The 26,423-nt window shown below is 36.8% G+C and overlaps 1 long non-coding RNA gene across 1 annotated transcript in view; it reads left to right on the forward strand.

The window, feature by feature from the left end:
* LOC118916706 (uncharacterized) overlaps positions 1 to 26,423 on the forward strand; it is a 184,223-nt gene that overhangs the window by 31,629 nt on the left and 126,171 nt on the right. The gene's annotated exons all lie outside the window — the stretch shown is intronic.

Raw genomic sequence — 26,423 nt, forward strand, 5'->3', positions numbered from 1 at the left:
TTTCTTAAGTTCGGTTTTTCTTCAGTTCTACTGGTCCTGTCTATGCTAACGAAAATTTTAATTTCCATAAATTTTTATGTATAATTATGAATTTTGATTGACAACACAGGAGTAAGGAAGCACTTAAGAATTCACAAAAAAATGACAAAAATGATTAAGAGAGGGAGGGTGACTTAAGAATAAAACTTTTAAAAATTAACTTTTAAAAAACTTGCATAAAAAGCACATTGACAGGCTCTCTTGTCCCCTCCTGGCAAGAGCCAGGAGCTCTATTCTCTCACTGTACTTCTAAATAAAAGCCTGTACCTTGCTCTCCTACCTTGGGTGTTTGTGAAACTCATTCTTTGGCTTCGTGAGCAAGAACCCTGGCAAAAAAAAAAAAAAAGCACATTGGCTCCTGGCTCAGTGTGTGTGGATCTTGGCTGAGAGATGGTTTGGAAGGGAGGAAGGAATGGTGCTTGTTAAGTGAAGTTTGGGCAGTAGTATTGGTATCTCAGCTATGAGATGGGCTTTCCATCTAAACCAGGACCTCTAAATACTCAGCACTTCCCAGTTATTTTGCCTCCCAAAATTAAAAAAAAAAATAGTTCTCTTGATTTGTTTTCTGGCTATATAAATAGTATGTCTTCATTTTTTAAAAAGTCAAATAAAACTTAAAAGGATGTATATTTTAAAAAATCCTCTTAAGTGACATACTCTGAAATAAATAACATTAATTTTTGATGACTATCATTTTGTATCTTTCAGTGCAAAGTAATCTCATATTATAAAGATTCATATTATACATACATTAAAATTATTGTCAATTTTTGTTTTTTTTAAAGTCCCTCCTCTTCCGGCTCCCCAACACATTTTTAAAATTTATTTGGATTACTTTTGCTGGAACCAAGAGTAGGTTAGCCTTACTAAACCCTCTCTCGGGTAGTAGGGTGGGAAGGCCTCTTTCTCCAAAGGAAATTAGGAGTACCATTAGCAGAACATAGTGGAAGGATGCTGGGCACTTAGAGCCAGCAAATGCCCACCACATAAAGATTCTGGACATGGAGTAAGGAGACATAGGCATAAACCTTAACAAACCTCTTATTTGCTTTGTGACCATGAACAAGATATTTTTTCTTTTAAGTTTCAGTTTCTTCATCTGTATTATGGACTTATGCAGCCCAAATGGAAAGTGTAAATAAAATGTAAAGTGACATTTATTAATTGTTCACTTTACTCTTACCTTTCTGTATGCATTCATATTATAAACAAATAGTTTGAATACCTACCATGTGCCAGGCACTCTCCTAAGTGCTAGGTATACAATGTGGGGCAAAATCAGGTATACCCTATCCTCAAGGAGCTTTCAGATACAGGTAAGACAGATATTAATCAGAGAATCATGTACATTAATGTTGAGGTATATAATAAAGGGTTATGAAGGAAGGTTACCTAAGGAACCAATGATTGTCCTGAGATCTGAAGGAAGATTAGTGTTTGACTAGATAAGGCGGTGTTCCAGGTTGAGAAAAAGCATTCAAGGCCCTGTTGTGGTAATGGGTACTGTGTACTGGAGGAACTGAAGGAAGGAAGGCCAGCATGATGGATAGCACTGAGTGAGGCTTGTCCAGTGGGGATGAGGCTGGAGACAGAGTTGCCTTGTAGGCTACCCTAAGAATCATGTTCCTTATTCTAAGAACAAACGGTAATCATTGATGCATTTTAAATACTGAAAAATAAGACTTGGATTTGAAAATATTACTTTGGCTACAGTATTGGGAAAATAATGATGGAAACATGGCTAGCAAGTGTAGATATGACCAGAGCAACTAGGATACAACTGAGGTTGTCTAGGCAAGAGAATTTGGTAGCTTAAACCAAGCTACTGTCAGTAAACATTCAGAGGCATAGAAAGATGCAGGGTACATTTAGAAAGTAAGAATGGCAGGACTTCATGATGGCTTTGACATAGGCAATGTGGAAGAGAGTGTGGGTTATGGAAATGATTGTGATATTTTTGCTTACTTAATGGAACCAAGGCTTTACCATTTACTGCTATGGTTTGAAGATGAGATGGGAGGGTAGCCAGAGAGTTTGAATTTGATTGTGAACATACTGAGTGTTTCGTACCTTGGAAGAATCCAAACGGTGTGGAGCAGACAGGTGGAAGTATGAATCTGAATCTTAGAAATGAGACCTGGGCCCTGAATATATAAAATGGTGGGATATCTTTCTGCATTTAATAATTTAAGCTATGGCTGAGGATGTGATCACTTCAGAAGAATAGGAAAAAAGAAGTCTTTTCTTATCACTCACATTTGCATATATTGAAAATAGCAAGTAAAATGTCATGATAAAAGCTAAGTTTTAAGTACTACTTAAGTAATAAGTTCTACTTAAGTAATACTGTTTAAGTAATAAAAGTACTTAAAAGTACTTTATATAAATACTAGATGTACATATAAGTATTTAATATATGTTTATTAAATATATAATCATTATATGTAAGTATGTGTATAGAATACTATATATAAATACTATAATTATTATAAATACTACTTAAAGTAGTTTCCTTACTCCATGTTAATAGCCACTGATCACCTACTGAAGATTTAGCCTATAAGTCATTTTTTTCATTACCTTCAACATGATGCCATTCTAGTTTTGTAAAACAATAAGACATTCTTTTTAATGTTCTAAAGATCCTTTAGATAATGCCTTGATAATATACTTGAAAGTTAGTCATTTTATGGAAGTTATATTCTTCACAATTTATACACTGAAACTTGACTGTGGAAACATTTTAAGAAACTATTTTATTAATGTCCTCAATTTGCATTATACTGTGCTGGTGATCTACAGGACACAGTTTCTACTATTTTTCTTTTCCCTTTATGACAGGTGTTGGGGTGATATTAATATAAAGATTTATGATTTCCTGTTTCCCTTCCCTGTCCTATCTTCTTGCATACTTTTGGCTCGGATGTGACCTTTTCTTTAAACATACATATTTGTAGATTTTCCTTTGTATTTTGCAGCATGAGTTGTTCAGGGATTAGAGTTGCTAGTTATTTGATTTATTCACATCTAACACAGTATCTGGCACATAAGAGGAGATCAGTAAGTAAATGTTAAATGAATGGAGAGGAGTAAGTGAATTACCTTGATGGTACACTCTAGCTGTAGTGATTTCTGGCCTGCTTTTTAATTAAGATACTAATATATGGACTTCTTTTGTACAGCATTGAAAGTAAGAATAATGTCTGAGATTTCAAGTATATTTTATAGTGTATATATAATATAGCTGCATAGCCTATAGCTATCAGACAGAAAAAAATGGTATTTGATGATGGTGAATATCCAGATGGATTTCTAAATTAATTTTTCTTTTAGATAAAAGGTGAAATATAAGCTTCAAGAATAAACAGGACTATGATTTTTACAACTAAACAAAATTCATTCCTAAATATATACTTCCCCTTTTTTTCATAAATTGTATTATGTATAGTCATTAACTTGAAGTTTGCCTTTTATGGCTTTATTAATTACTCTTTGTATTTTTTCTTCTGTCCCTCATTGTGATTATCTTTAAACATTGATGTAGTTCTTGAGTGGTTGCAGATTTTCTTTTTAATTGTCTAAACATTTAATTATCTCCTTAATGTGCTTGTCTAAAGAAAGATATCTTCTAACCTTAAATATAGTCTAAATTAAAACAGAGGAAGCAAGGTTCGAAGTAAATATCTTTTATTAAGTTAATTTTACTTTTGACAGCCTACAGCTATTATCTAATATGGAGTTGCCTAAAAGAGAAACTCACTAGTATACAACATAATAAGGTGTGTCCCTCATTTTCAGTGCTCTTATGAAAGAAATTTTGCAAGTATATATATCCATGTTGTCTAGAATTCACTGGAGTTGCAAATTTTACTACAAAAGGGAATTTCCTTCACAGTAAATTAGCTATCCAACCAAAGCTCCATTTGAATACAAAGGTTTAAAGTTGGAACAAATGGAGTACTAATTGGTTGGTTATGTAGTTCAGATTTTGTGAGGCTTTGGAAACATATGGTATATCTTGATGTTAAAAAGGACACACTTATATCTTGATTATGTCTTAAAGGGGGATGAATTAGTGAAGTAGAGGAAAATAATAATATAGAAAGTCTCTCCTGATTCTGTAGAAGACAGTCCACTTTTACAAGCACATTAGGACACCTCCACTTCTAGGGAGATGGAGTAGACATTTTTCCTATTCTTTCCACTAAGTACACCTGAAACCTTGGGCATTACATATAAAACAAAAACGTAGAAGACTTTGAAGGGCAGACAGGAAGACAGACTGGTTAGGGATCTTGGGAACCTTGAAATGATGTGGTGGTGAGTTCCCAAGCTTTTCTCTTGCCTCCTATATTCAAGACTTGGAGTTGAAGTAGATGTTAATCCAGAGATACCAATGACTGAAAAAAAAACAACAAAAAAAAGCCAGCTTTTCCTAGCCAAGGACCAGGAAAGTGACAACCTAGCAGGACGGAAAACATTTCACAATAACCATTCTACTTCAGGCAAATGACACAGAATAAACTGTGACCTTACTCCCACCCCACCAGCAAAGGCCTAGACTTTCACCTCTGCCAGGCTATGACAAGGTAACCCCAAAGCTCCATTCACTATGGAAATGACAACTTACATTCACCCAAAAACTTATCGACCGATGTCCTTAGGCTTGATGTGGTACAGCCATACCTGGAATCAGCCCACATGTCCTTCAACCTGTGAATGGTTAAACAACATGTGGTACTATGTCCATACCATGGAGTAGTACTCAGCAATCAAAAGGAATGAACCCCTGACACATGTGACAACGTAGATGAATCTCCAGAAAATTATGCTGAATGGACAAAACCCAAAAAGTTGCATTCTGTATGATTCCATTTAATGCATTTTTGAAATGACAGAAATACAAAATTGGGGAGCAGATTAGTTGTTGTCAGGGTTCAAGGAAGACACAGGGAGGAGGAGAGGGAAGGAAGTGTAGCTATAAAAGGGCCACGAAGGGATCTTGGGGGTCATGGAAATATTCGCTATTTGACTGATCAGTGTTAATATCCCAGTTGTGATATTACACTATAGTTTAGCAAATCCCAGCTCTCAATTATGCATTCCCCACTGTCTTAACAAGCTTCCTTCCAAAAATAGTTGAGGCAGTCTGTAGAGAATGCACACAAAATCAGACCATTAAAATAAAAACAAAGACTTGGGCAATGTAGGCAGGGAGAAATGGGAGATAAGCTACTGCATTAATAATTCTAAACCTGTTTTTTTTTTTGTAAAATTGAAAAATAATTTAATCTCAGCTGTCTTTTATTTTTAGAAAAAGAGGTACTGTGATGGATTACATAAATTCTACTATGAATCAGAGTGAGTATATAGGAAATTTATGCTAGGACTAAGTTCTGAACTCAGTTTATTCTGTGGCTCTTAACTAGTGATCTTTAACAACAAAATTAATTTTTTTTCAAAAGCACTCTTACAAAAGCTACATATTATAAACCATGTGGGTAGCTACAAACAAAATCAGACAAGAAAAACCTTTAGCCAAATGATAAGGCCATAACCATAAACCCTGGCCCAGGGGATCCTGCCTGTGGTAGAGAGAGGGGAGGTCTAGACTGAGGGTGTCTGGCTGTCTGGTAGTAACCCTGAACTCACCTCTAGCTATCACACACTGGCCTCCGCAGTCAGGCTCTGTCCCCACAACCCTCTGCCTGGAATAGCCAATCCTACATCCACCCAGCACAGTGATTCCCTTGAATGTGAGTCCACTTCACAGCTCTCCTGTGTTTCTCCATCTCTCTCCTTCCCCTGCTTTCCAACTCTGGGTTCTTCTGGCATCATCATTGTTCACAAAGATCCCCAGGTCCTCAGGTTACTTTGACTTCTGTAATTCCTGGCAATGTGGTTTCCAGAGAACAGTACGTAAGACCTGACTGTATATATGGCTTATTATTTTCCTTGCATGTTGATTTTATATTCCCAATTAGACTGCAAATTTCTGCATATAGGTGCAGGCTCCAGACTAAGTCTAGCTGGATTCCTGGCTCTGTCATTTGTAAGCTATGCAATACATGTTATTATTATTATTTTTTTAGCCTATTCTCTATACTACTCAGCATTATGTGGAAGAATTTTTATTCCACCTCATATATTAAAAGGCTAACCTAAGAACAGAACCTGTGAGCATCTCATCAAAACATATGTTCCTTTTCTTTCTGGGTCTTCAGCTGGACCCTCTTTCCAAACTCTTTTTGGGACTGGGCATTGGCAAATAGAATGTGAGAGGGAGTAATATGTACCATTTTAGGCCTGATTCATTAAAAACTTCCCATGTATACTCCTCCATGCTTCCAGCTCTCCCACTTGGTGATCTCATGGTATTCTAGCTGTACTTTACTTTTAGCTCCGTTAAATGATTACCTGTCTTTTCTGAGTTTCTCTCAGGATCCTCCAAAGCAAAATTTGCATTTGTTGCATGCTCTCTTAAGTAAAGCTATCTCTCACATCCAACCCTAACCCCAAAATTTGTTTAGTGTTTTTCAAATGACTTGATTACAACAGAGAAGAGTGTATGTGTGTGTGTGTGTGTGTGTGTGTGTGTGTGTGAGTGAACATGCATTTTGGTGTATTTGTGACTTTGCTAAGTCACCTAGCACAGGGCTGGCTGAACTCAAGAACACGTGAATTCATGGATTGAACAAAGCCTACTCCTTCATCCCATATCAGCCAGAGCTGGATTAAAGTGTTCTCTTATGTAACAAGATCATAGATTGGAAAAGGCAAGTATGGGTATCCCCTGCTTTTTGAAGGTTCTCATTAGGCCACTTTGCATTTATGGAAGATCTGTGTTAGTACCTGTTTTCAACAGCTGAAAGAAATCCTAAGAGGATTTTCATTTTCACAAAAAAGGCAAAAAGTGAAAATAGAGCCCAGCATTTGTTTTGCAGCCAGTCCTTGCAGAAAGAGCACAAACCCCAAGCAAGAAGAGTGATGCCACCCACCTCCCTCCCTGGGAACTACACTGAGCTTCTTAGCATTCAGCCGCCAGTGTTTTAGAATAGTGTCTGTGAGCCTCTGTGCTTAATTCAATTTACTTTGTGCATCCGTTAGCAAGATGTATCCTAGGGTATCAGAAAAGCCTGAAAGAGGTTATTTTTTTCAGCCTGGGAAGGCTCCAAGTAGTTCCTTATAAATTATTGGTAATTGCTTCTTTGCTTTACACCACTGTGGCTTGTAAAAGCTTGTATTGGAATGCGCTACTTTCTGATGGGGGAGGAAAGCTGTACTCCTGAATGAGTGCCTGCCACATTCTGTGCTTGGAAGCAAACTTACCTGCTTATTCATGTCTCTCCAGTCTCTCTCACTGCTTTGTTCATTCAACAAACTTGGCTTTATTTGAGGTGATGAGCAGACAAAACCCATCAGTGCCTGGTATTCTCAGGAGAGGCGCTGATGCGTTCACCCATGTCGTTACTTTCCAGAAGAAGCTCTTCAAGGGCCACTTGATGGAGCACTTCTACACAGGGCTTGAATCTTGGAATAAGAAAACATGTAGGATAAGCCTTCAAAATAATGTGAAGTGAGAAAAATTAAACTCTAGCATGGAAAAACAAAATCTGGCCAGAAGTGGATGCTTTCCTTGAGAGATGGAAATTTGGGATCCTGCCCAGCACCACTGTGCTTTGGAAACTGACCTCCCCGGCCCTGAAAGTGGAATGCATGAGCTGTTTCTTTCAGTGAGGCTCCTGAATTGTAAAGTGACTCTAGGTCGGCTACCAATAATGACTCAGTCCGTCCTGGAATAAGGTGAATTGTGCCCCATGTCCCTGGGAATTCTACAGTTCCTAGAGTAGTGTCAAAGTGACAGTACCTTGGCCAATAGAGACTTGTTCTTTTGCTGGTGCTTTACGAGGATGAATCAGCACTAGAAGCCAAAGAAAGTCAAGATTGAGCAATAGTCCCCTTTCTTTTCTCCTCCGACATCCCTTTAGAACTGTCCTGCCCAAATCTAGCTGATGTTAGTGTTTGTGGGATGGCCATGCAGATGGCTGCCTCAGGACAAATTTGTGAATTCAAGAGCTCCCCTCTCTCCCTCCCTGCCCCCCACCCCTTTTCCGGGCAGCTGATAGTGCTGGGGAGAGAGAGAAGTGTCTTCACAGTTGGGACAAAACAAGGAACAAGTCATGAGTTTGCTAGTTTTTGAGGGGTCACTGCTACATCACACATTGTTTTTCATTAGACTAGTAGTCTCCGTATGACACAGCATTTTTTGGTCACTGAAATGCAGTCTTAGAATTTTTAATAGCCACTTTAAGTTACTAATCATAAGACTAAAGCTTGATGTCTCCTGACCCTGCAAAACACATGAGTCAAGTACCATCTGTGTAGTAACTTCTTTTAAATTCAAAATCTTAGCCAAGAGACAAAGAATTATATAGACCTATTTGGAAGTGTTAAATGCTGTAACTGTCCACAGTCTATCACATATTCTAATATAGTCCTTTTTAACTCCAAAAGTTAGTTCTTACAGAAATCATAGATAGTTTATTCTTGGAGTGGCCAATCATGTAGGCCAACGGACATTGTAGAAACATAATCTATTTGCAGCTTAAATTTGATTTTGGATTCCTTCTCAAATGATTCTTTAAGCTTACTCCATGGACTTTGTCTGAAGAAAATAAAAGCAATACCAGAAAAATGATGTGTAACATGTGTATCTGAAAACTGTTTATAAGGGCCTCATTGAAAAAAAGTCTAAGTACCTGTTAAAGAAATGATAGTTAAAAGAATTATATCAGATTGATCAAATGGAAATTCTTGAAATATTCAAAAAAATATTTTATAAGTATAAATTTATTTAAAGTATTGTTTTATTATTACTAAACATTGACATGAAATCAATTTTTAAAAATACTTAAAGTCAGAGAATGGTAACAAACAAAAGCTACATATTAATGTGGTAAAATAATATGTACATAGGAACTTTATTAAAAAATAATTATAAGTATCAGAAGTTCTCTATATATTATCAGAAAAAATACTATCTCAGTGTTAATGATTATCATTTCATGGCAGATTTTTTTCTTTTTTTACATACAGTGTGTGTGAATGTGTAAACATAAACATGTATCACTTGTCCCATAAAGTTATATATTAAAATATTATAGATTTCAAGCTAAATTGGCAGAATAAAGCTGGAGCACAGAAGCTTTCTCCTGAGCAGGTAACAAAATGAATCAAAAATAGTAATAAATAAATAAAAGTATAAAATTAACCCAACAATCAAAGAAGAAAAGATGAGCAACCACGTGTCATCAAATTCAAAATGTGGTATTCAGGCCAAAGACTGCAGCTTCTTGGCTGGAGCCAAGGGCCGTGGCCCCGAACTTATCCCCACATTGCAGTAGTTGTATTGAGTAGCGTTATCACTGTGATCTGTTCCCACTGCTACGAGATTAGAAAGTTGTAAGCAGGCTGAGGCTGGAAGGATGAGAAAATTATTCCAGGAAGAGTTAAGGACAGACACATCCTGTTGAGAAAAGGACACATCAATGGAGCCAATAGATATGGACCCAAAAACCACTGGAGAGGGTTAAGATTTTCCAGAACTTCCTGATGAATTTTGGAAAATATTCAAAGTCCCAATGGATTCTATTTCCAAACTAAAATCTTTTTCCAACTAGGTGAAATGATACAGAGTACTTAGGAAAATCCCAAAGGAGAGAGCAGAACTGGTATGACCTTCAATGAAGGATACACTGAGACATGAGACACAGCTGAGGTCCTCCCTGCTTCTGCTTCTCCCACTTTTCTCCCACAAAAACCCCCCAGTGCCTCTAGGCTACAGAAAACCAGATGGAACACTACCCTGAGCCTTCAAAGTGGCCAAGAACAATAGACAGACAAATAGGGTTTAAACCCAGTAGGGTGGGTGTCAAGAAAAATTTAAATACTTAAAAGGGAAATCCATTTCTCTATTCATAGCTTTCTCACACTCAGTGTGTGGATTTTTCATACCAAGCAATTCTGTGATTCTCTGTAGACACCAAGTATCCTATAATTTAATTTAATTTAATTCTAATTACAGAGTTAGCACAGACCCCAGAGGTTAAAGGCTCAGCCCTACAAAACTGGTCTTCACTTCACCAATCACAAATGCTAGGTTACCCACACTTCTTTTCAAAAGGGCTTCTACATACCCCTCCTCAGGTTTGATAATTTGCTAAAGAGATTTACAGAACTCAGAGAAACACTTAAATTTACCAATTTATTATAAAGCTATTATAAGAGATACAAATAAGGAGCCAGAAGGTCTGTAAGGGTCCCAAATTCAGGAGATTCTATCCCCACAGAGGTAGGTCATGCCATTCTCCTGGCACGTAGATTCCCTCACCGACCCAGAAGCGCCTGAATCCCATTGTTTAAGGTTTTTATGTAGACTCCATTATATAGGCATGAATGATTAAATCATTGGCCATTGGTGGTTAACTCAGTTTCCAGCTCTTCTTTCCCTGGAGGTTGGGGGCGGGGCAGAAACTTCCACCCTCCAATCACATGGTTGGTTCTTCTGGCAACCCAAGCCCTGTCCCGAAGCTATCTAGAAAGCTATCTAGGGGTCACCAGCCACCAGTCATCTCATTAGCAAAACAAAGCAAGCTCATCACTGTACAGATTCTAAGGGTCTTAAAAGCTCTTGTGTCAGGAACTGGGAACTAAGACCAAATACCATAACAAATGATGCTCCTGTCACTCAGGAAATTCTAAGAGTTTTAGAAGCTCAGCAATAGAAACAGGGAACAAAGACCAAATACATATTTCTTACTATATCACAGTATTATAATACTGCAGTCAAGAAATAGATTTGGGTAAAGTTAGTCATATCAACCAGAAAGAAAATGCAAAGTATTGGCATGGCAACTGTGAAAATACACTACATTAAAAAAAAAATCTCATAGAACCAGTTCTGGAAGAAAATATGCTCCAAAAAACAGATGAAATTTATTTTCAAGTTTATTAAACAATATAAGAATTTAATGATAATATGAGTTAAATGGCACAAGAGGTTATTGGTGAGTTGAGGGTGCAAGAGACATTGTAACAGAAATAAGATATGAAAAATAATGCTAAGGGGCAGAATTGATGTTTAAATAACAAATTGCTGTTCCAGAAAAGCTTGAAATAATCACAGGGAATGCTAAAGAAAAATTAGGGAGGAGAAAGATGAATTTAGAAGTGAAAGTTCAAAATAAAGAAAATCAGTGTACATGAAATAAGCTATTCATTAAAATTAAAAAAGTATTCAAAGAAAGAATAATCCTTTTCTTTGTCTGAAATGAGGAAAGAACTGAATCTATAGTTTTGAAGGAAGGTAGAATGTTTTAGGAAATATAAATACACATCACCATTATCATCATCATCATTAAGCAACGAACACTGAAAAAAGATCTCATTTAATTTGTTGAACTTAAAGGGTAGAGAAATAAATTTCTTGGCAATAAAGTCCATCACCTCTAAGGGTATCAAAAAAAAAAAAACCCAAAAGACATCAGGCTGGAGCTTGCTTTCTTCATACCAAAAAGCAATGGCAAAAAACATGGGAAACTTCCATCAAACATTGAGGGAAGAAAATATGACTTAGAATCAGAAAATTTTCAATTTAAGTATAAAAGCAGTAGGCAAACAACTCCAGCATAAAAAAGAAACAAAGAACAGAATATCTATAAATTGTTCTTCAAATAATACTCAAGGATAAAGAATAGCCAACCAAAATGTAAGTGGAGAAGCTTCAGTGAAAGGGATGGAAAAACACTCAGTGATAATAGACAGTGGAAGATTGTCTGCAAAGTTCTCAGGGAAAGAAAGTGAAACTCAAAAGCAAACCATCCTCTGATAAAACATCAAAGCCAGGCATTTGCAAGTAAGAAATATCTCAGGGAGTGTGATATCTGTGAGCCTTTCTAGAAAAACAACTTGATGATGAAATCAAGTCCACCAAGAAGTAAATATTAAAAAAATCAAGGATGGAAAGGCTGATATAAAATGAGTGATGGTGATAACAATATGCTTAAATACAGAAGAAAGAGTGATTGTGGGAAATATGGTAATGAAACAAATTATAAATGTTATGAACCTTGGCACACTGCAAACAGACATACAGCTGACAACATCTTGAAGGTGTTCAAAGAAAGATGCAACATAGCAGATTATGGTGGTCAAAATTTGGACTCTGGGGACATATCACCTCAGTTTGAGTCTTAGCTCTGCCACTTACTAGTTGTGCATTCATGGGCAAGTTATTCTTTCTGTGTCTCAATTTCCTCTTCTGAGATTGGAGAAAGAGTCTCCCAGAAAGATCATCTACATAGTCATAATTCCCAACATTTTGTCTATCTTCAACTCATTCTCTCACCTGGCTTCTCAGTATTTCTACTTGGATATCAAGAAGGACCTAACATTCAGTACGTTCAATAGCAACATTTAGAGTTGCCCCCCACCAAATCTAATTCCTTTGCATATCTGTAAATGTGGGTCATATTCCTTGTAATTGTGCTCATCCATTTTGTCTTTCTCTAATATCATACCTAGCCCAATCAGCAAATTCTGTCAGCTCTACCTTCAAATATATATAAAATCCAACTACTTCTCACTATCTCAACTACTAATGCCCAGGTGCAAGTCTCCATCATCTTGGTTATGAGTGTACGCCTGCTAAATGTTCTCCCCACTTTTGCACTTGCAGCCCCTAGAGTCTAATCTCAGTGCAGGATTATCATTATAAAAACATCAGTTAATCTCATTCTACAGGCATACCTCCTTTTATTGTGCTCCAATTTACTGTCCTTTGCAGATACTGTCTTTTTTATAAGTTGAAGGTTTGTGGCAACCCTGTGTCAAGCAAGTCTGTTGGTGCTAATTTTCCAATAGCATTTGCTCAGTTCATGTCTCTGTGTCATATTTTGGTAATTTTTGCAATGTTTCAAACTTTTTCATGATTATTTATTTGTTATAGTACTCTGTGATCAATGATTATGATTTGCTGAAAGCACAGATGATGGCTAGCACTTTTTAGCAATAAAGAATTTTTTAATTGTGTATTAACTATACTTCAATAAAATAATTTTTAAATTAAAGTATACATTTTATTTTAGATATAATGCTATTGCACACTTAATAGACTGCAGTTTGGCGTAAACATAACTTCGATATTAACTGAGAAGCTAAAATATTTATTTGGCTCACTTTGTTGCAATATTTGCTTTGCTGAGGTGGTTTGGAATTGAACCCACAGTATCTCTGAGATATGTGTGTTTTGGGCTAAATGGTTTCCCATCTCACTCAATAAAATCCAGTCATTATCATGGCCACAATCCCTGGATTTTCTGATCTCCTAAGTTTTCTTTGGCATGCTTACTTCCCTCCAGATACACTGGCTTTCTTGCTGATTCTGGAACATGCCAAGTGTGCTCGTACCTGAGGCCTTTGCATTAACTATTCCACCAGCCTGGAAATCATCTTTCTCCAGATAACTACATGGCATTTCATGACCACACTTAATTCATATTGCTGTTTAAGTTCCACTTAATCAGAAAAGCCTTTCTTGATCACTCGAAATATAAAAGCACCCACCTTTCACTATTTTTACCCTATCTTAATTTTTTCATAAAATATACCATAACCAGCTATATATATGTTATAAAATATACATTCTGTAAATACTATATTTGAGATTTATATATAACATATGTATATTTGTTACCTTATCGTCTGACACACACACACCCCATACACACTAGAATGCAAACTACATGGGAATAGAGACTTTATTTTCTCATTGTTTTAATTTCCATGCTCAACACAGTGCCTAGCACACAGTAGGTGTCTTCACTAAATATTTGTTTAAAGAATAATCAATGGATTAATAATTAAATAATAATCAATGAAAGGAAACCAACGATATCCATTGAATCTTTTCAATATCTAATAAAGTGCATCAGTTTAATAGTACACTATTATAGATTGAAGGAATGACAAATGATGAACATACAGTTTGTCTTCATAGCTTTGCCCATGTGAAAATGAGGTTCAGAGGTACTGAATAAGCTGCTAAAAGAAGTATTGTGGTGTGAGGGACAGTATGAGTTTTGGAGTCTACTGCTGCTTAGCCATATGACCTTAGGAGACTTACTCTCATTCCTTGTCCCTTTACTTCCTAATGTGGGATACTTAGACTTCACACCTTGAAGAACTGTCAAAATAATTAAAAGCAATAATAAATGTGTAATAGGATATTGCACGGAATTTTTCTGTTGCCATAGAATTGGGACGGGAATCCACAAATGAAAACAAAAAGGCATTAAGGATTCCCCATTGTAAAGAGAGATGAAAACAACCGGGTCCCTTCCCTCCCAGCCCTGGCTGGTACCTGCTAAGAGCAGCACAGCCACCCAAACAGTGGCTTTACTTGCCAGAGTGGAAGGGGAATCTGAAAAGGGAAGGCCACTGGACATGTGGACCTAGACGGGAGCTTTTGTCAGTAATGAAAGTAGAGGTTCTCCTGCCCAAGTGATAGAAAGTGTCCCACAGAATCATTAACACTGAGGATGTCCACAAAAGCAGGAAAACTGGCATCTACTCCCTGGCTATATGCTTGCTGAGCCGGGGTCTCTGTGGGCCCATCATGTTACCTTGCTCAAGTGAAATAGAATATGGTGAAGAGGTTCAGCACCACCTGGAGTTGTAAATGTTGCATTCAAGGCACTGGTGATACTGTTCTCAGGAGATTGAAAGCTTTTTGGTGCAGACCATGCTAGCATGGACTGTGGATCTGGGAAAGAAGGAAACAATACCCAGCCCAGTTCTCTACAACACTTGCAAGACTTCAGTGGTCCCTGTGGCTCCATATGAAGGAGAACAGTTCAGAGGGAGAAGCAGAGTCAATGTCAAACCAAGTGTCCATTATACAACAAAAATGGTACTTACCAGGGGTGAAGGGCCAAAGGAAGATAGGTGCTACTCTTAGAGGGTGTTCTTACAGGTGAACAAGACGCTGTGGGTTGCATGACAGCTCAGAAAAACCACCGACACACTCCTTAATGAGACAGCACAAAGGCAGAGGCCACCAGCAATGATGGAACTGGACCACATCAGAGAAAACCAGAGATGCCTCTACACCAAGATGGGTCTTTATGAGGGAAGATTCCTGCCTCCTCTTCCCTCTTCTCTCTCCCCCTTTTCTTCCTCCTTTCCCTCCTCCTCCACAGTATGGACATATTGAGAGAAAGCTGAAGACATACATGATTTGAGTAGAGGTTTGAGTGTGCACGTGTGTTGGGGACTGGGAAACAAAGGTCGGTGTGGAGGAAGGTGGTAAGAAAGCAGAACAGATACTCTTGATGCTGCAGTAATTGTCTGACGGGAAAATTGCCAAGCCAGGCCTGGATATTCTAGGCTCCAGCTTTACAACCAAACCGGTGTTCCTACATTGGTGAAGCTGTTTACAGCTACTGGGGGATCATTTAAATGTGAAGGAGTAGTAACCTAAGGCACTCTTCTTCTAAAAGCTATTGTTCTTGCTTTTTGACTGCATTCCTAGTGAAAGCATTTAAAGCAATCCTTTTAAGAGAATGTAAGAAAATTGTGGGAAATTCCAATTAAAAACTACAATTTTTGAGTAAACATGTTAGTAACTAAAATTCTTTTCATAATATTTTCACCAAAACTATACATGATAGAATACAGAGTTACTTAGTTTACTTTCTTGAAAAGACATTTTAAAATTCTGAAGAATGGAGCCTACCTTTCTGTAATTCTAGCATAAAGATATTTCCCTATGTATTTATGCAACAAATTAGATAATCTTATAATCCACTGAGGACATTAAATTTCTTTCAAATGAAAAGATTCAGAAATGCCAAATGGTAGATCTGGTACATGGCTTATGGCTATAGAGGCAAAAATGAGATTAAAGGCCTAGGAAAATATTTGGATAGAAAAGCCGAAGAGTTCATTAAGTGCTATATATGAGAAAAAAAAGAAAAGGATTGTTTTCTGATTTGAATTATTTGAATTTATCATACAGAGTGGCAGATAGAAAAAAAGTTAGAATAGAAAAGTGAACATAGAAAGCACAATAAAATAATTCTTAATTTAGATAGAGAGACTCTATTAATATTGCTTTCCTCTAGTGTGATCTTTTCTTCATATCACTCACACTTTCAAGGTAAACAGACAAGAAAAAAGTGAAATTCACATATAATTTAGATAATTTTTCTTATGAGCCAGTAAGAGAAATAAATCTCTTCCACTGAATTCCCAAGTTGAGAGACAGGAAGTTTACCATCTGAGATAGTTTTCACCTCTTACCCACGAACAAGGGCTTTGGTGAGTAATCAGCTGGCGGGCAGTTGTGCAACACTTAAGAGGACGTCAGAAGTCTCTGCTGGGAAAGCATGGGGAAGTTGAAGAACACAAGCGTAGAGGGAAGGGCTTCAGCTCCCTCAGCGGAATCAGGGAATTCACAGGTTCAGATAAAGGTGATGTCTTTCTGTATTTCTCTCTCACAAATATACAGACTGTCCAAAAGAATGAGTGGGTCTACAACCGTGAATTTTATTTAGGGAAATCAAAACTGGAGAAAAAAATCTCTTATATAACAAAGTCACAATAAAAAAAACAACACGTAGAGACTGAGATTGTTACTATGTTAGATATAATAGTCAAAAGCATATTACTGCCCATCTGCAGGAAACCCTGCTGACTTAGGGAAGCGATTAATTTAAATTAACAGCTTTCTCCATTCCTCTTTAGATAAATTCTCAATTTAGCATTGTAGTGGGGAAGCTTAAGAGTTCTTACTACTCCCCTTGCTGGCAGCAAATAGGTACTGCAGCTTTAATATGGCAAAAGCCTATTTACTCTGAAAATAATGGCTAAATGTAAGATCAACTTTTAATTTTGAAAACATCTGTTCTAGGTCTGAACTCCGGATAGGTTTGAAACATGAACTAAACATAAATTGAAACCATGAAAGTGAATAACAAAATTTGTCGGAGATACTACTTTCCAGAAGTCAGACTAATAATTAATCTTAGATTAAAGCATTTAATTCAAAAGCATAGCTTCAAAAACTTATACTTCTGAAATATGATTCAGAATAACTTTTTGATCTTTTGGACTGTCAGGCTGTACCTCTGCTTGTTGCTATTCTCTCTCCATAGATCCATTATGGGCCTCTAGAAATAGGAGGTCGCCAGTCATTTAATCTGCTACCCCCTCCCATCCATCCCCCTTGCTGTTCTTGCAATTGGGTGGCAGTGATGTGTGTCACTTACTGGTCCACAAACAAAAGAGCCCATCTGCGATCCCCAGCTGTCTTTTCTACTGCTGTGGTCACCAAAGATGTCTAGATAGTGTCCATTGGTCTAGGTGCTTGAGTGACTATGGAGCAGAGTCCCCTGTTTGCCTGCTCTTCCCATTGACCTTCTGTGGACTTTGAGAAATGCCTGTTAGATGTTAAGCAACTGAGATTTTGACGTTCTTATGTCCTGCAAATAGCAACGTAGCTGATGTTTTTAGAACACTTGCAACAAATTAGGTACAATCTGGAAGACTTTGTATGTCTCACTTGAGCCTACAACAGTCAAATGAAGTATTTTAGATATTAGCCACATATTACAGATTACAAAATGGTGGCAAAGGTAGATTAAGTAACTGATCCCAGGTCACATGGCTTGGAAGTGATGCAACTAGGAATCAACTGCATCTCCAAATTACCTCAATTTTTATTTCTACTCTACACTGTCTCATAAACCAAACTTCACAAATATTTAATGTTAATTACATTATGTTGAAGGTCACCATTCTACTTAAAGTTATGAAAGGCGAATTATTATATACTTATCCATTTAACCAATACAATTTGTCAGGCATCTGCTTTGTTGAAGGCACAGTCCTAAGCATTGTGAAATATATAAAGAAGTGTGAACTGTAGTCCTTTATCCTCACAGAGGTTACACCAAGCTAGGGAGACCAATCAGAGAAACATGGAAGGCCCAAGAGCAATAAAGGGGAGGCCTGGAAAGAAAGGTGCAGAAAAATTAGTGAAGGAAGTATTTGATAGGATTGCAGTGCAGATTCCCATCCAACAGGATAAGATAACCAGGCTTGGCTCTAAGGAAGAGGTGGGGCTTGAACATAAACTTGATGGTTGGGAGGGTTTGTATTGACAGAGAGGGTCAGGCTCAGCGTTTCAGGTGAGTAGAGTTGCATAGATAAATGGTAGCCACACAACATCTCTAAAGAGAGCGAGTAGCCTAGTTTAGGTGGGTGGGACAGAGAACTTACATGTTATTGAACAATGCAAAATGAGGCAGGTTAGGAGAACTGTCACCAAATTATGAAGGACACCTTAGTGTTTGTAGAATATTGAGCTGTCAGTGAAATATTGATAGCCTAAAGGAGATGCAGTGAGAGAGAGATCAGCAGATAGGGTGGAATCATTAATGTACACACACAGGCCCGCATGTACGTTATTTTAGCTCTGGCAGTCTTTCTGTGTGTGCAGATACTGACTTCACAGACTTTGGTCAGAGCCAAATATTTACCTACTCAAAAAAGCAGTATGTTAACAGTGTTTATGCTATTTTAGTCTGTTATTTGATTTCCATATTCTTTAATTTAAAATAAATGAGGTACCATAGACAAAGTATGTTGGACATCATTTTTATTAAAGAAATATGTGCACAAGGATTATATCAATGTGGAAAAAAGATCTTATGATTGCCACCCCTAGGTCTACTCCCCAGAGGGAAGCTCTTTTAACTGTCTCTTTCAGTTGATGTGATAACTCTCCCTAACTCTGAATGATATGCATCTCCTATTTCTTGACTAGTAAAATTTCACAGCTCTCTTGACTTCTTAATACAAAATATGAGGATTTATCTCATGCTCCTCTTTCTCACAGCTGGATTCTTTTTCTATCACTACGTGGTTATTTCTTTTTTTTTTTTTTAACTTTGAATGATATTGTTAACTTCTCTTTCTTTTCTCTTTGTTTGGACAATATGTCTTCACTCCTTTTTGAAACTAAGTTACGTGGGCTTTGGCCTTTCTCTCCCCAGCTTTTCATCCTCCTAAAAGCCCAACTTGTGGCTATACTTTTACTTTGATCATGTCAAATTATTACCATTTACAACCTGCCCAGTAACCCCAACCAAGTGTTCTACCTTTTAACAATCCATTGATGATAAACTTTGAAAATCAATAAGCAATCTTTACACTGGTCTGACCACACCTGCTCATTGAGTATCCAGCCAAGTTGTATGCTCAAATTCACTCCCTCTATAGGCCCAACGCCTTCACCTCTTGGTCACCTAAGAAAATGTTTCTACAAGTTGCAGTCAGCTCAATTCTCTTTTTAAGTACTTCATCAATTATTAAATTCATGTCACATTTAGTTTGCTTTTTATCTAGACAATGATTTTCATGATCAGGGTCTTTTGTTTGTTTTCTTTGAGGTTTTTAATTGCCTTTCTTTTTAGCTTGTGTTGGTCACATTCATTATATCCTGTTTTTTCCCTTGTTCTTATCTTATGCACTTGATATGTACTGATCTCTAAAAATATTAGAGGTCTTCTGAATATCTTTATTTTCTCCAGGGTCTGTGTTCTGACTGTTATTCTCCTTCCTGCTGCTGATTTTCATATGGTTTCCTCATATGCCTGGTGATGTTTGGTTAACCTTTCAGGGCTGACCCAGAAGAAAGGAGAGCTGGGGTGAGTTTCCCCTGCTATTACATTCCTCCACTGAAGTTTCTCCCTGCACGGGAATTATGACTGGCAGCTCTGTGGTGCTGATGTAGGCTGAGGGAATGACTGGGCCCTGCTCAACTTTGCGCATAGCAAAACAATGTTACCCTGCCTTGCTGTATAGTGATCAGTTTTGGTTTTATCCCCCACCTGAGCAAGACTTCTCTGACAGCCCTAAGGCAGAGGTTTTACTGTAGGGCAAATGTGTAGAGAATCAGCTCTCTGCCTCCAGCCTTCCAAATTCCAGAATGAGAACTTTCAGCGGTTTGGGAAGGAACATCTCTGTTGGAATCTATGACTTCTCCCCTGCACTTAGGATCAGTTTCTTTAGAGAATAACTTTATGATGCTTTGCCTGGAGAAAATGCCGCCTGTATGGGCTCTGTGCTGTGTGTGGGGTCAGGTCAAGGGATGGACATATGGACTGGTTCAGTGGTCCCATAAAAGATCTTTATTGACTCCCCCGTTTCAATTTCATTTCCCTTTCCTATACTTGGTCATTGGCTCATTCTGAACTCAGAGTCCCTTGGAGGAAGATCTACTAGATAGATATTCCTCACTCCTTGGTAACATATTCTAGGCTGACTTTCCCCTTTGTTTCATTTCAGAACTGATTTCCATCCTTTCTGGCTGTCAGATATGTTTTGGAGATGAATATTCATTAATAGTTCTCCCCAGTCATCACCTTGTTCTCCCAGATGCCTTGGGTATGTTCTTTTTTCACTTTATGCCTACTTCACCTCAGCCTGCTGCCATTCAGGTTTGAAAAAATTTCGGAGGCAAACAGGGATGTCAATCATACTGTGTTTCTTGGCGATTTTACACAGTTTAGGATCCCTAATTAAAGAATCCCTAGGTTCCAAGAGGAATATAAATACAAAGGATAAGAAGTAGAGGTTGCTACTTGAGGAGCCAAGCAGCACAAAGGAAATGAGCAGTGTCAACGGGTTACTAATAATACTTCTCAGCCTCATGAAGAGAAGTGGGCCAAGCTGATTTTTTATCAAGGAAATACACTCGTAGAATTTTTAAAATCTCTTTTCTTGTCCTTTCAACTGTATCTGGCTCAGTGCTTGCTGTATTTTGAACTTGCTTCTCTATTAGGCCTCCCAACTCAGTGTCTTCAAGGTTTTCTCACATCTCTCTGTGTGATGTCTCCACAAAAGAATTTAACCGGAGGTTTTGTTTTATCCCCGTCATCACTGTTGTTATTACTTAAAGGATAAGATTTCACTGATTCCTATTTCTAACCTCTTAAAATCCCTTTAGATTTTTAATCTGCAATTCCCAGTGTTTGTCAGTTTCCTACCATCTGCAAATTAGTTAATGTGCAGTTTAGCCTTTCTTTGAAATCAGTAATTAAGATGTAAAGTAAGACTGAGCCCAAGACTAATTCCCCGTGCTTCCCACTGGGACTCCTCCTGGGCTCTGTAACTCTTTTATCACCACCACCTCTGGTTTATCATCTTCCAGCCAAGTCTCAAGCCATTTTACTAGGTATGTAATTAAGTTGATTTATGAAGGTCACTAGATTAATTTTATTTTGTTAAGTGTTGTCTGATACATATATTTACTTTGTTGGGCTTTATATTTACTTATGCTGAAATATTATAGCAAAAGAAGAAAAGAATATTTTCAGCCAGTCTTAAACTAACCCTTGTATTTTCTGATAGACAATCACTAAGTCTGGAGATACGCAGTCTCTTAATATTAGTTCTGTCATTTAATTGCAGCCAAGTTTCAGCATCTAGAATATAATTACAATGCAATGATCTTTTTCCTTCTATCTTATTTATTGTTTTTAAAAATATTTTTCCAATTTTCTAGTATCTTTCCATTTCTTTAGAATAAAGGAAACAGAAACAGTGTCTCTATTTTGGTAAATTTATAAACTTATTCTCTGATCAACCATAGGAGAATCTTTTGTTTCCAGGTCTTAGGCATTTTCTATTAGCTGCCAATTATCTATGTGTCAGACTGACATTCAAATAATTAAATATTCAGGTGCACTGATCTTGCCACCAAGGGTTTTATGAGCATTTGAGAAATTTGTTTAAGTTTAATTGGGAAATTAAGCCATGGGGCAACGTTACTGCAAAGCTATACTGCTGTGTTCTGAGTAACTAGACTAATCTAGGTCAGAAAAGCACAATAGGACATACAAATGCCCAAAGAACTCAAAATTGTGCTTTTAATGACTGCCAAATTCTGAGATACTTTAATCTTCCCATGCTGGGACTCTTTCTTCTTTGGGTGTCCAGACTGGGCTCTGGTTTATAACCTAAGTCTTCTTACTGGTTTCCATCCCTTGCCTCCTTCCTCTGGATTCTCTTTTCTCCCTTTAAGAACTTACTCAAGTATTTTATCACTTGTGTGTTTGTAAAGCAGATAACAGCTCCAGCACTCTGAGTTAGACATGGTTTCTGTTTCTGGGAAATGCATCCAGAGAAGCAGTAAACATTTTTATTTCACCATAAATACTTGAGAGTTTATGATGTATACACAACTGTAGAATGATTGATTATTTTTTCCCAGCTGGTCCTTAGATACCTTCTGGCAGAGAAGACCAAATGAATGGGCTTTCCTCACTTCATGTTTTCCTTAAGACCTGCTTAACATAATAGAAAATTACCGAAAGGTAAAAAAAAGAAAGAAAAAAAGAGAAGAAAAAGGAGGGAGGGAGGGAGGAAAGGAAGGGAGATAGTGCATGAGATTATGCGAACTTGCTCCTAATCTTGAACTCAGAAGTTTCCCAGCTGTTTTCTACTACTTTATAGATGCTAGGCTTTTTTTTTTTTTCCAAAGAAAACCTCAATTCTCCTTGGGTGAAAATTTTCATAGCTACATGTCACCTTTCCTTCTTTTTGTCCTCTTAGTAAGTAGGATGATTAATTGAAGACGCATAAATTGCTTTAAGAGACAATTTTACATGTTAAAGACTTATGAAATCTTGACCCTCGAGAGAATGGTACAGAAGTATTAGGTTCATTTTTTTTTAATAGAAGCTTTTTAATTAGGAGTTTGAGTAAAATTGAAGAGAATTTTGTCAAGGTTGTTTCAAGCTCTGCTATTCTTTGTGAATTAGGTAGCTATCTATCTCCATTGGATTTAATGGGCTTCTCTAGTTCTGATTTGGCTTATTATTATTGTATTTTTGTTTTTGACTATATACTATTCTCTTCTCCCTGCTGTTTTGCATTGATGGTGACTTACAGTAAAGCTCTACTAGACTTGAGATATACTATGCCAAAATCATTAGCATGCTTCTTTGTTTTTCGTGCATATTATGTAAACACAACATATACATGTATATATGAAATATATAATCTTGAATATTATTTGAATTATTATGGGCTCATTTTTATTCTGTTTATATTCTCTTGCTCTTTGGTTAAAAAAAGTCATCACAATTGCTTATTTTTCAGATAATATGATACACCAGATTAGCAACATGGAGATAATAGTGTTCTTAATTGCTACGTAGAATTCATTTACCTGATAAATAATCACTATTTTCTATCCATAGCTGTTTCACATGGATTCAGGAACAGAGCTGTGACTGTAAAGACTTTCATCCCATGACATTGAACTAAATTATGATGCTACATGCACCTCCATTGCATATCCCATTAAAATGACATACTTTTGAAGCTATAAGATAACTTAGAAATCAACCACTTTACCCTTTCAACTAAAAGATAACTGAAGTTCAGAGAAGTAAATCCTTTAGCTAAGCCAAGTTGATGTAGAGGGTTAGTAACAGCTACTGACTAGAAGGAACTAGACCTAGAGCTGGTCAGAGTGCTCACCCACTTTCTATCCATAAAGGTTACTACTTCGTATGAGTACAATAGAAGCACAAAGGAAATACAGCCTTATCCTCTAACAGGAAATAGCTTGGCTAGCCACACTGAAAACCTCAGGAAATGAACACAAATGAAGAAATAAATTTGTATGCTAGTTGTGAATTATAAAAGTAATCGGTATGCTGATAATTATTGAAAGCTCAGAGAGAAATTACCAAATACAAATTACAGAAGTAAATGTCCTGGGTTATTCTGCTTGACGTTAAAATCAGCTATAAGGAATCCACTCTTTAAATATGCAGACAACTTAAAACACAAAGAACATTTCTAAGTGTGTTCGTTCTTTGCATTATATAACCTTTTTTTCTAAAAATTCTAAAAATCTGGGAATTGTGTTTTAATTAATAAGTTGTTCTGTTAAGTGGGATGTATAATTAATTATGGAAGAGGTCAAGCATCGTGGATACCATTAGATGGCAGTATGACACAAAACTATTGTTGACATTAAAAGCTCAAAGTACAGTTTATATCCACATCCACATGGTATTCAAAGAAAGTTTCTAAAATTAAAAAAAAAAGAAATGCAAATTGGAGATTCTGATACAAGGGAATACAACAGAACTCTGAGAGAAAGAGAAAAGAAAGACTTGGAAAGAGCAATACAGACATTAAAGCCAATGGCAGAGAAAAGATGTATTTCAAGACAGACAGAATTCTATCTACCATGTTTGCTCCACAACAATGTAAAGCAAATATTGCAAAGTTTGGTGAGTTATTTGGAGAAGTTATTTTATTGAAAGAAAAAGAGCAGAAAGTATTTAATCCCTCTGTGACATTAACTTCAAAATAAAAACTAATCCATATGACATCTATTATAAGATGTGAAGATCAAGAATTTTGAGTTTCTAGGAGTTGAGTACATAGGTAAATATAAATTAAGTATAATTTTGTATGAAAATGATTTAGCACATAAAAAAACTTACATTTTAAAGAAAAAATTTAAGTCTAATAAATCTATTTTTTAAATAATCCAGTTCCCTTTTGAAGACAAGTATTAACCTATACAAAATTTGGTTATAATGTGTGGACTGTAACTTACTCTAAAAGTTGCTCTCTCTTGTAGATGGCCTGTATTGTAAGGAAGAAAAAGTTGAGAGATTAACTCCAAACATTTGTAAGTCCCAAAATTACTTTGTATAAGGTACAATAGACACCAGGCCTCTGGTAGTATTCTTACTGATAGAGAAATACTATTTCTAGGCAGGAATGTAGAACACAGTGAGGCCAGAACTCCTTTTATTATATTAATCGGGCAATGGTGAATGTCAGTTTTGAAGAGCACAATGTGACTCCTCACTGTAACACTTTCCACTCCTCTGCTCCTTCCTTTGTATGGCCAACCCTTGACGTAATGAGGGAAAAGTAGACTGTCGGGATGAGTTCAGTTCTGTGACGTGTTTTAACAAGGAAAGATCCTCATTAATGCCAGGGATTTTTTGGAGCCCCAGTGGTATCTCCTTATAAGCAGCGTTTGCCCAGTCCCCAGATCTGCAGTAGTATAGACTTCACTGCCCTGTTCTTCCTTCTTCACTTAATGCTCCACAGTGGCAGCCTAGTCTGATTAGTTTAGTATTTTAGCCCACATCCATAGATTTTGTTAAATTGAGAGTGCTGTCATTCACGTATATAGAAATTTTGGAAGCTAAAAAATTTTCTCACTCTTCCAGAAAAAAAACACAGTAAAGAGCTGCTCTGTATTCAGGGTGCCTGATTCTTTCATGCTCCAGGGCATATTGTTATCACCAGCTGTGGTCAGGGAATGAAACCCCCCATCCCTGTGATGTAATACAGTACAATTAGGCACATAATGTGGATTTGATGCTCTTCTCTGAAACATCTGGCATGTACCACTTTCTAAAACCGAACCTTTGAGAGCCAGACCTCCTGTAGTATTTTAATATCAATGTTCTTTTTCACGTATTTGTTATCTAATGCTTGTGCCAGATTTTTGAGACTATCATATCCTAAATATCACCTTTTGAATGAGTGAAAATTCAAAATGCCTGCCAGGGGGTTATGTGTTTGGGGAGAAACTAATATCTACCCTAATCTAAATACCAAATGAATTTTAGATTGTCATTCTAGCCCAGCATTAGCATTGGCCCTTGGGAAAATCATTGTTTATGTATTCTTTCCAGATACTCAGAATGAAGAATCAATCTATTTAAACCTTGTTGCTAACATTACATTTGTATTTCTGACCTACTTGGAAAATATGTATAGAGTTACTGGACTTTTGTCCATACAGAAAAAGTTAGCAATGAAAAGTTTTTAAAAAATTATCTCCAAGTTCTCAGGAAAAAAGAATAAAATCACTTGGGGAAAAGATAAAATATTATCCTGAAATCCTTGTGAACAAAAAAACTCTCACTAAGATCCATGATCTCCTGGAGGCAGAGCAAATGGGGGTGACAATAACTGCTTTAACAAAGCATACTGGTCTCACATGTCACGCCAGCTTCATAGGATTCCATGTTCCCATAAAATCTACATCAGAACAAACAAAAGGTTTAAAAAAACCCTACAGATTAAACAAATGTAAAACTAGAAATAAAATAAGAGAAGCAAAATTTATGTGATTCATATATTCAGAGGTTTTAATAATCTAGCCAAGTATTGACAAAAACATTTACAAATATACATATAAGATGGCTCATATTAATTTATAAAAAGTTATCATTTAGTTACGGTTCATCAATTTTGTTGAAATTTTAAAG

Source organism: Manis pentadactyla, chromosome 17 (genome assembly GCF_030020395.1).
Source record: "Manis pentadactyla isolate mManPen7 chromosome 17, mManPen7.hap1, whole genome shotgun sequence".
NCBI lineage: Eukaryota > Metazoa > Chordata > Mammalia > Pholidota > Manidae > Manis > Manis pentadactyla.